The sequence below is a fragment of the Apium graveolens genome, chromosome 4 (assembly GCF_009905375.1).
Source record: "Apium graveolens cultivar Ventura chromosome 4, ASM990537v1, whole genome shotgun sequence".
NCBI classification, from domain to species: domain Eukaryota; kingdom Viridiplantae; phylum Streptophyta; class Magnoliopsida; order Apiales; family Apiaceae; genus Apium; species Apium graveolens.
Genome location: NC_133650.1, coordinates 2,506,936 through 2,518,368, shown reverse-complemented (window position 1 = coordinate 2,518,368; position 11,433 = coordinate 2,506,936). Strand labels below are relative to the sequence as shown.

Sequence of the window (11,433 nt, the reverse complement as noted above, 5' to 3'; positions counted from 1 at the left end):
GGGGGATTGTTAGAAAATTAGGATTTTAGAGCTTAATTTAATTATGTTCTTGATGTTAATCCTAAAATCTAATGATTGGAAATTGTTCAATGATATTTGAACTTAAATTTTCATGTATGGTTTTAAGAATTTTCTTAATGAAATCCATATGAAATGAGAGATGAAAGTAGCTTGGAAAAGCTTGGAAAATTTGAGAATGTTTGTCCCACATTGAAATAAATAAAGGGGGTTGTGTGCTTTATATGGTATTACCCACATGAGTAGTATACAACTACTAAGGTGTGTGATGGTCCATTGTGTTGTTGTGTGCTTCACACACACACACACGCGCGCGCCCCGCCCCGCCCCGCACCGGACCGGACCGGACCGGACCGGACCGGGTCGGGTCGAAGGGCGATTTGGGCGAATGTCTCGGCGTCTCGCGTACGCGAGGCGACCTGGGCGAGGATTTTATTTATTTGAGAATTATTTTAATTCGAATTTATTTATCGGTGATTGGATTATTGGGCTGGGTTCTGAAATAGGCTAAGTAGTCTAAATATATTGAACCTGCAAATAATCTGATATGTAACAAGTTCTGATATTAGAATCAGAACTGATGAATAAAATCAGAACTTAAGAACTGATGAATAAAATCAGAACTTAACAAGTTCTGATATCAGAATCAGAACTTAAGTACTGATGAGTCGAATCAGAACTTAAGTACTGATGAGTTAAATCAGAACTTAACTTAAGTTCTGATAATAATGTGGGTGTTAATGTGAAAAGCTGTTACAAATAATTTAAATTCAAAAGCTGTTCAGTTTTGATTTTTTCATTTATGAATTCAAAATCTGATCAGTTTTAATTTTTTCATTAATGGAGCAGTTTAATTCAGACATTAAGTGTGTGGACAGTTTCATTTTTCCTCTCCTATAAATAGAGGCTAAACTGAATGAATATAACACACTACATTCTCATCTCTTCACTTCAACCTCTCTGCATTTCTCTCCCATAAGTCCTGAAGTGCTGATATTTTCCGGCGACTGAGGTGCTGGTCGAAGTGGAGGTTTTGTTGCTGCTGTTAACATAAACTCCGAGCTGTTTTATCCTGGTGGAGATATTGCGCACATCCCAAACGCAGCAGGTAGGGGGCAATAATCTCTTCAAGAGCAGCCAGGACTTCGAGCAAGGCCTGGTGACTCAGCTGTGATTATTTTCTTGGCATTTTGTATCTGTAAACCTTTATTTCAGTCACTGTTGAAAGCTATGGTTTCGGGTACATCTTTTTTTCTCTCTTCGTTATTTCAGTTACTGATTTTGTTTACCTGCATGTTTTGTTTTGTTAACTGTGGTCTTGGCCTAAACTTGTTAAATTCTTTATACACTTGCCTCTATGTTGCTATACTTGTTAGTGAGTTTTTCAACATTATATGCAGCCTATCATATTCAGCCACTACCTGAGCGATTGTCGTACTCTATGGTTTTCCATAGATATGGCTCATATTCAGCATTCAATTATTTTTACTTACATCATGGTTGTGATGAAACCAGTTCTCATTCTAGCGCTACTTGTTACTAACTATGATATCAAATGCCAATTATAATTGGGCAGGTCGAACAAGCCATGAATGCATCAACATATTTTTAATCTATCTGCATTTCCTGCTCCTGGTCTCAGTTTCCATGAGTATACATGCCTCAGATCATTCGTATCAATTCTATCATATATGTCCGAATACTTCAGAATGGACTGCAGACATGATTTCAGAGTCTCCCGGTGATAATTTAGGGAAGACCAAGAGCATATTGCACGACGCTAAGTACAAAAAGAGCATATTCCACTTAAAACTTAGAATTATAGGCACCAACCTTGGTTTATTATTGAATGAATTATTAGGTCATCATATAGTAATAGCACATTTGAACTTGTTTAAAGAACAATATTTAGTATGTAGAAGGTGAAGTGTCAGCTCCGGTAGGAAAAGAAAATGGAGGTGAGGTGTAAGGTTTTGAAAATATAATACTAAATCTACGAGGTAAGTTTGGAAGCATACATCACTCTTATCATATGATGTTGAAACTTTTTTTGAATTTTAAATTTTTTTGGTAAGCTGAGATTAGCAAGTCTTGATTTACTATATATAGGTGAGACTTGAGAGTAGACTCTGGCCTCAGTGCTTCATCAGCTGCTGTACAGACAACTATGATGATTCTCGCGGTGAAAGCTGTGTTTCTCTTATCTTTATTTTCTTTCTTAGGAACTCATGCCAGAAATTTACCAGGTAATAAATATCAGTACTAGTAATCCTGTGAACATGTTGCTTCCCTTTGGTTGCGACTAATGAATTTTGATTCGAATGAACTTCTGAATGTATCTGTACTTTTCATTTCATTCATATATATTTCACTTGCAGATGTTATGAATTAAATTTATTCTTATGCTGCAGAAGATATATTGGAGTTTGGATGGACATCAAGCATCACTTCAATTGTAAGGCCGCCAAGACAATCACCTCCTCCTCCGCAAGTTAACCCTCCAATACGTCCTATTATGAGCGACAAAATCATAAGAATGCCGATGATTGTTGGAAGAACACATAGCCCACCACCACCTGCTCCATATATTGCGCCTCCTCATGATCAGGTAAACGCCTATCAAAGATGGACATCGATATTTGCCAGCCGAGGAACGACACTAGAACTATCACATTTCTCTCAACAAGTTCTTAAGGACAACGAAATCATAAAGCGGCCATCTCTATCACCACCTCCTCCTCCCCATCTTGCTCCTCCTCATATTCAAAAGGAAGTTTATTGATAGTTTCTGCTATATCCAAATAATAACTAGCTTCAATATTTTGTGCTTGTGTGCTTGAGTCCAGACATGAGATCGAGTTGAAGATAAATAATGAGATCTGATTTCTTGGATTGTATTGTGTGGTGTGCATGTAAAATATATGATGTAGAACGTGTTTTTATGTACAGTTAAACTTCTTTAAAGTAATAGGGTTGAGACCGAGAAAAAATATTATTTTATCGAGTTTATTACTTTATCGGGAGTAAAAATACACCGTGTCCATTGTGTTGGGACCAGAAAAAAATATAATTTTAACTAGGTTATTACTTCAACGATTATTAATTGATCGACGTTCAACTGTAATATTTCTGTAACTGCAAATGTGCTTAATTAGATACCACGGTTAATCCCTTCTGAAGTTTTTGAATACTCGAGCTCACCAGGATCTCTAACTGTACTCTCTATGTGAGGATCTCTACCAGAAGGATTCAATAATATCATGTATTTAGTTGTGCTTCCTTTTTGCATACAAATTGGTTCTCATTTTTTTTAGTGCAGAAATAACAAACAAGACAGAACCCCGTAAAAGAAAAAGGCCAGAACCCTGCTGGAATTATCATGTCAAGGAAATACCTGCAGGCTGCTAATTAACATTCAAATCATTTGCTCGCATAATTGCTACAATCTTTTTAGGTAACCGGCTCATCTAAAACCTTAAATATTTAGATCACGGGCGCTCTTATTTAGGGCAATAACATGTCTTAAGATTGAGAATATTGTCGATTGAGAATACTGGGGTGACAGGAGTCTAAACCTGAGTCATTTGCCAGAATTGTGATATGTTAAGTAACAAACTCATGAGCCTGAGTCCCCGGGAGTTTTAAGTAACGATCTCATGAGCCTGAGTCCTCGGGAGTTTTAAGTAACTATCTCATGAGCGTGAGTCCTCGGGAGTTTTGATAACGCGTTAAGTAACCAACTCATCTAGGACCTTAGAGCAGCTGCAACCCGGTCCTGTTTCTCACATCGAGCAGAGCAAAAGAGAAGTGGGACGCATTAATAGTGGCTCGAGCACAAAGAGAGAAGTGGGACGTTCCATATAGAAGGGACGGACCATTTCTTTAAAGTGGGGTCTATCAATTTTAAATATATATTATATTTATTATATTATAGCATAATACATTGAACAATACATATTACACAAAATTTAAATATATATAAAGCGGGTCAGCTTGTAAGTGGAACTAGGACCTTGGATTGGAGTGCAATGACCACTTCATTTAAAAGCTCATTTAAAGCTTAAAAGCCCATTTAAATAGGGCTGTTCACGAACCGAGCCGAGCCGAGTTTTGATCGAACCGAGCCGAGCTTTAATTTTTTTTCTGACGAGCCGAGCCGAGCCGAGCTTTCTTAACGAACAAAAATCTGTGTTCGAGCTCGAGCTCGTTAACGAACGAGCCGAACACGAGCTTTTATCGAACAAAATCGAGTCGAGTCGAACCGAGCCGAACACGAGCCGAACACGAGCTTTCTCCATCAAAACGAGCCGAGTCGAGCCGAGCCGAGCCGAGCCGAGCCGAGCTGAATTAAAAAATTCTGGTCAAAACACCGGTTGACTGTTAAAATAACAAACCAAATACTTTTATTTTTTTCTAAAAATTTTGTCATATCACTAAAATATATTGATCTTAACATCCGTACGGTTGGATCATTCATAAATATTTTTAAAAAAATCGAAACATTAATACGATACTAAACACTAATTACAAGTACAAGTCAAAACACTGGTTGACTGTTAAAATAACAAATCAAATACATTTATTTTTTTCTAAATTGTTTGACATATCACTAAAATATATAGATCTTAACATCCGTACGGTTGGATCATCTATAAATATTTTAAAAAAAATCAAAACATGAATACGAGACTAAACACTAGTTACAAGTATTGTTCAAACAAGTGGTTGATTGTCAAAATAACAAACAAAATAAATTTATTTTTTTCTAAAATTTTTATCATGTCACTAAAATATATAGATATTAACATCCGTACGGTTGGATCATTCATAAATATTTTTTAAAAAATTGAAACATTAATATGAGACTAAACACTAGTTCTAAGTACTGTTCAAACAAGTGGTTGATTGTCAAAATAACAAACAAAATAAAATTATTTTTTTCTAAAATTTTTATCATGTCACTAAAATATATAGATATTAACATCCGTACGGTTGGATCATTCATAAATATTTTTAAAAAAATAAAACATTAATATGAGACTAAGCACTAGTTACAAGTAAAGGTCAAAACACCGGTTGACCGTTAAAATAACAAACCAAATACATTTTTTTTTTCTAAAATTTTTGTCATATTACTAAAATATATAGATATTAACATCCGTACGGTTGGATCATTCATAAATATTTTTTTAAAAATCGAAACATTAATATGGGAGAAATACTTATCAAACTACTAGTTAACTGTTAAAATAGCAAACCAAATATATTTATTTTTTCTAAATTTTTTATTATATCACTTAAATATATAGATCTTGACATCCGTACGGTTGGATAATTTTTAAATAATTTCAAAAAATCGAAACACCGATCAGGAAATAAATACTAGTTACAAGTAGTAGTCAAATCACTTGTTAATTATTAAAATATCAAATTAAAAAATTAATTTTTAATATCTGAATTTTTTTCAAATTACTAAAATATATATTTTGACATTCATATAGTTCAATAATTTAAAAATATTTATAAAAAATCTGAATCAAATTCATAATAATTAAATATATAAAAAATATTTTTTTTTTAAATTTTTTTTTCGAGCCGAGCCGAGCTCGAGCCGAACCGAGCCGAGCCGAGCTCGAGCCGAGCTCGAGCCGAACATGCCAAAAGCTCGGCTCGAGCTCGATTTCTTAACTAACACATTTTTGTGTTCGAGCTCGAGCTCGAGCCCTTAACGAGCCGAGCCGAACCGAGTCCTTAACGAGCCGAGCTCGAGCTTGTTCGCGAACGGCTCGGTTCGCGAACAGCTCTACATTTAAAGCTTAGTTGGCATTCAAGTGGGTCCAGAAAAAAAGAGGAATTGGGACTCTTGGTTGGACATGCTCTTAAGTCTTTTTTTACCTGATCGTATCTAATACTAACACCGTCCCCCTCATTTCTTTACAGTTTTTTCACATGTTTAACACACATTTTAAGGCTACTATAAAGTATATTTTCGTAATTTATTTTTAATTTTTTTTATAAAAATTTGAACATTATATTTTTATTTATAAGAAAAAAAAATTATACAGTTACATTTAATGAGAATATTAAAGTGTCTTTCGACCCTCATCCCCAACGTAAAAAATTGAGGGGCCCGAGGGAGTAGTATGTATCTATACGATCTCTCTTTTTTCTTGGCATCAGCAACCTTATTATACCTGATGAATAATTAGCAAGCCTTGTAACTTGGATCGAGTGAGAATCTAGGGATTTATATTTAGCCTATCATATTCTGCCACTACCTAAGCGATTTTCGTACTCCATGGTTTTCGATAGATATGGCTCAGTTTTTTGCTTTCGCCTGCGTCATTGCCTTCCAATTTTTTAGTAATCACCAACTCACGACAACTAGCGAAAGTCAGTACTCAGTACCTTAACCTCAGGTATGAATAAACAACTTGTCTGATCAACCTAGTGCTACTTGTTACTCCCTTCGTTCCTAAAAACGTTTCCTATTTGTGTTGGACGTGTTTGTCAATGCACATTTTTTATTATTAATATCTTTAATTTCGTATTAGTGTTAAATATAAAAACTTCATTCTATTAAAGTACTCATAAATACGAATCCAACAAAATCACTCATGACTCTTATGGGACGGAGGGAGTACTAATTATGATAATCAAAAACCAATTATAATTGAGCAGGTCGAACAAGTCATGTTACATCAACATTTCTTTAATTTAATTGCATTTCCTTGTCTCAGTTTCCATCGATTATATATACATGCCTCAGATCATAATTAAGTTTACCTTAATTAATCATAAAGTTGATGATAATAAGTTGGTGATTATCTGTTAGGTTAATCAAACAATGAATGCTAATCAAACAAAAATCTGAGAGAAAACCTTGGCATGAAAGGTCCTTATCATCCTTGACTGGTTATTATGTTCAAGCAGTAAAATGCATCATTATATGAAAACTAAGCTCATGTTTGTTTCATGGGATTATAATTCTGGGATAATAATTCGGGATAACTAATCCCATCAAAATTAGTCCTATGGATTAAATAATTTTATCCTAAGTTTGTTTGAAAGGATTAAGTATAGGATTGGAATATAATCCTTTAAAACTTTATCATATGTTTGTTTTGTGGGATAGTACTTGGGATTAGAATATAGTTCTTTAAATTTTCCAATCCTATGTTTGTTTCATATGGGATAACAATGAGAGGATTATAATCTTTTAAAAATGACTTAGAGGAGGGAATAAAACAATATCTCCTCCCACCAAGCATTAGATGGGATTATAATCATATCCTCTACTCCAACAAAACAAACATGGCATAGGATAATTTAAAGGATTATAATCCTTGGATAACCCTTCACTAATTGTTCACAAAACAAACATGGGATTGAAAAATTTAAAGGACTATAATCCTATCCCCTACTTAATACCATTAGGCCATGTTTGTTTCGTGGGATTTTAATCCCGGGATAATAATCCGGGGATAACTAATCTCATCAAAATTAGTTCTATGGATTAAATAATCTTATCCTAAGTTTGTTTGGAAGGATTAAATGTAGCATTGGAATATAATTCTTTAAAACTTTATCCTATGTTTGTTTTGTGGGATAGTACTTGGGATTGTAATATAGTCCTTTAAATTTTCCAATCCTACGTTTGTTTAATATGGGATAACAATGAGGGGGATTATAATCTTTTAAAAAATGACTTGTAGGAGGGGATAAAACAATACCTCCTCCCACCAAGCATTAGATGGGATTATAGTCCTATCATCTTCTCAAACAAAACAAATATGGGATATGATAATTTACAGGATTATAATCCTTGGATAACTCTTCACTAATTTTTTACAAAACAAATATGGGATTGAAAAATTTAAAGGATTATAATCCTATCCCCGTTTAATACCATTAAACAAACATGGCCTTAGGGTAAAACAAAAGCGTGTACATCTAAAATCAAATTCTTATATTACATATGACAAATGTAATTGAAGTCGAGCTGGAGAAGGAATTTCTAACTGCAGAATGGACTGCAGGCATGATATCAGATTCTGCAGATGATAATTTAGGGGAAGACCACGAGCTTATTGCACAACGCTTAGGGGGCTTAGGGGGTGTATTGAACTAGGATTTTAATGCATTATATATAATCCATGAACTATAATGGATTATATTTGATTTTGATTTTACGCAGATTCTAAATAAAATATCGTAGAGTTGATGAAGTGTCTTTTGGATTTAAACACAATCCTTCAAAATCTCATGAATTATGGTGGAATTTCAAAAATCATAAAATACATTGAACAATCCCCCAAAATTCATCATTTTATGAAGTCCAAAAAAATCCGTCAGCATGTGAATATCATCAGATTTTAATGAATTTTAAATAATACCAGTTGAATACCGTCACATTTGTAAGCATAATTTAAAAATCCTGATTGAATACCACCACCAGATTTTGTAACATAATTTAAAATCCGAGTTGAATATCATAAAATTCTGATACATTTTTTAAAATCCCAGTTGAATACAACTAAGTTGAATACAACTAAATTTCATCAATGAAAAAAAAATTCTCTAAAATCCCAATTCAATACGCCCCTACCCCTAGTAAAAAACAGCAGATTTCCCAACTTCCATTAAAAATTTAAAATTAAGGCACCGACAGCTTGTGTTAATTCTGAACTTAAATATCAGGTCATGTAGCACACTTGAACTTGTTTAAAGAACAATGTACAGTACGTAGAAGGTAAAGTGTCAGCTCTGGGAGGAAAAAGAAATGTAATAGGCAAGTTGAGATTAGCAAGTTTCAGTTCAATTCTATATATAGGCGAGAGTAGACTCTGCAGGCCTCATTGCCTCATCAGCTCTACAGAAAATTATGATGATTCTCGCGGTGAAGGCTGTGTTTCTCTTACCTTTATTTTCTGTCTTAGGAACTCATGCAAGAAATTTACCAGGTAATACCAGTACTAGTAATCCCATGACTCCATTTCTCCCTTTTGATTGCATTTGATGAGTTTTGATTAGAAAGAACTTCTGAAAAATATCTGTAATTTTTGTTTTCATTTCATTCACGTATGTTTCACGGGAGCTGACATGTGCACACGTTGTGCACACCTTCCATTGAAATTCAGACCAAATTATCGTCATTATATTCATGTAACATGAACATAGGTTGGACTTAGATATGCTCACGACATCATTTTGGTCTCAATAATAACAAAGGCTGTGCATCTGTCAATCAAGGGTGTGCATATATCAGCTCCCTATTTCACTTGTAAATATTGTGAGCTAAATCTTTTCTTATAAATGCTGCAGAATATAAAATCAGGATCAGTAACATCGATTACACATTCACATCAATCATCACTTCCATTATACGGCCACCAAGAATATCACCACATCCTCCTCCCAAGCTTAATCCTCCAACATATCCTATTTTGAGCGACAAAATCACAAGAATGCCGAGAATTGTTGGAAGACCAAATGGCCCGCCGCCTCCTGCACCTTATACTGCCCATCCTCATCATCAGGCAAACGCTGATCAAAGATGGACATCGATTTTTGGCACCCGAGGAACGACACTAGGACCATCACATTTTTCTCAACAAGTTCCGAAGGACAACGAGATCATAGAGCGACCATCTCTGCCGTCACCTCCTCCTCCCCTTCCTGCTCCTCCTCATATTCAGAGATACCTAGTTTCTGCAATTTTGAAATAATTATTATGGATCGACGTAAAATATATCACTAGCTTCAATATTTTGTATCTGTGTGTGCTTGAGTCCAGGTACTAGGTAGTGTACTAGGTAGTCTGCATGTGTAATGTATGTTGTAGTACATGTTTTTTATGTAATATTTGCAGCTTGTATTATCTGCATGTGTGTAAAATATGTGTTGGTGCTTAAGTTTATAGCAATTTCGCAGTTGTTCTTTAATTTGGTGCATGTGAATATAATTAACAGGTGTTTATGTCATTGTTTTTTATACATTTAAATTTTTGGCTTCGTTGAGTGTCTTAGCAGAGCACAAAAAGATCATGAATAAGAATGTTAGGACTGTATATGTTGGGTTTGGGCTGAATATATTTTTCGTAATATATAATTTAATATTCAACAAAATATTGTCGCTTAGTTTTTTACACATATACCTCGTACACTTGCATAGATTTTTTCTTAATATAATTTTTTTTAAATGGGCAAGAAAAACTTGTGTACATTGTATCAGGCTTAAGTAGTGTCTTACTGTGACAGCTAGTTTCACAAATGAAGACAAAGTAAATGATGATGCTGAAAACAACACTCCAAAACAGGATGAAACTCGTAATGAAGTGATTAAGTGACGGAACAGAAAGGTCTTTTACTAGCATTTAAATTAGGATTATAACAGGGGACGACAACGTGTCAGATTCGGATCAGGTATCGTGAAATCCAAATTCAAATATTTTTGGATTATCCAAATTCAAATCCGTTAGGTTTTGGATCGGATCGGTTATTTTTCAGATATCAAAAATTACGAATAATATCATCAAATTTTATTTTTATTTATACATGCAATCATCATTAATTACATTTAAATATTAGCTAAAATTAAAATATACCGTTAATAAGTAGTCAAACACATTAAAAGACATAATATTTATTATTTCATCACAAATGAATTTTTGACGTAAATATTTAAAAAATAAATCTTAAATAATAAAATTTAATATTAAAATAAAGTGTTATAATTTATTAAATAAGTATGACAATCTTGACATTAATCAGCTACTACTCGAATAATACAATAAAAAATGTAAATTATATGTTTAGACCTAAAATATAAGATATAATGAGTTAAGTTCTATGGAAACCACTTTATTTTGGAGATCTTGGATATCACTTATGTTTTACAAGTAAAATATTACATAAAAATATTGCAAAACATATTATTTTGTGAATCATGCTCTACAAAAATCCTTATTTAATTCAAAATCTTGAATATCATGAATGTATTGCATATAAAATATCACAAAAATATTTTATTCCACAAAACATGTTAAGTTTGCATAACATTTTCTCCGCTTGCAGAACATACACATTCACATTCTACAGATTCCACTTATTAAACTTGAATGATCTTCAATAATTTTAATGAATTAGTGATACACGTAAAACATACTTCATAAAGTAATATATTTTATTGTGTTTTGAATGTTGAACATATGTGGTCTCCAAGGTCTCCGATAAAAAAATAGTATTTATAGAACTTTCCTCTATTTATGTTAGGTTTTAATCGGATTTCGGGTTTGGATTAGCTTGCGGAATTCGGATCGGAAATCAGTTCGATATCATTGAAATCCAAATCCAAATCCAAAACTTCGGATTCGGTATATCCAAAACTTCGGGTTTCGCATCGGGTATCCGTGGG

General features: G+C 33.7%; 1 long non-coding RNA gene across 1 annotated transcript; it reads left to right on the top strand.

Annotated features, from left to right (window-relative positions):
* The first annotated feature begins 1,870 nt into the window (after nt 1-1,870).
* On the top strand, nt 1,871-3,111 carry LOC141716594 (uncharacterized). Its single transcript, XR_012573259.1, has 3 exons — nt 1,871-2,018; nt 2,128-2,264; nt 2,430-3,111. It is a non-coding gene; the product is annotated as an uncharacterized LOC141716594 (long non-coding RNA).
* Nucleotides 3,112-11,433: the final 8,322 nt, after the last annotated feature.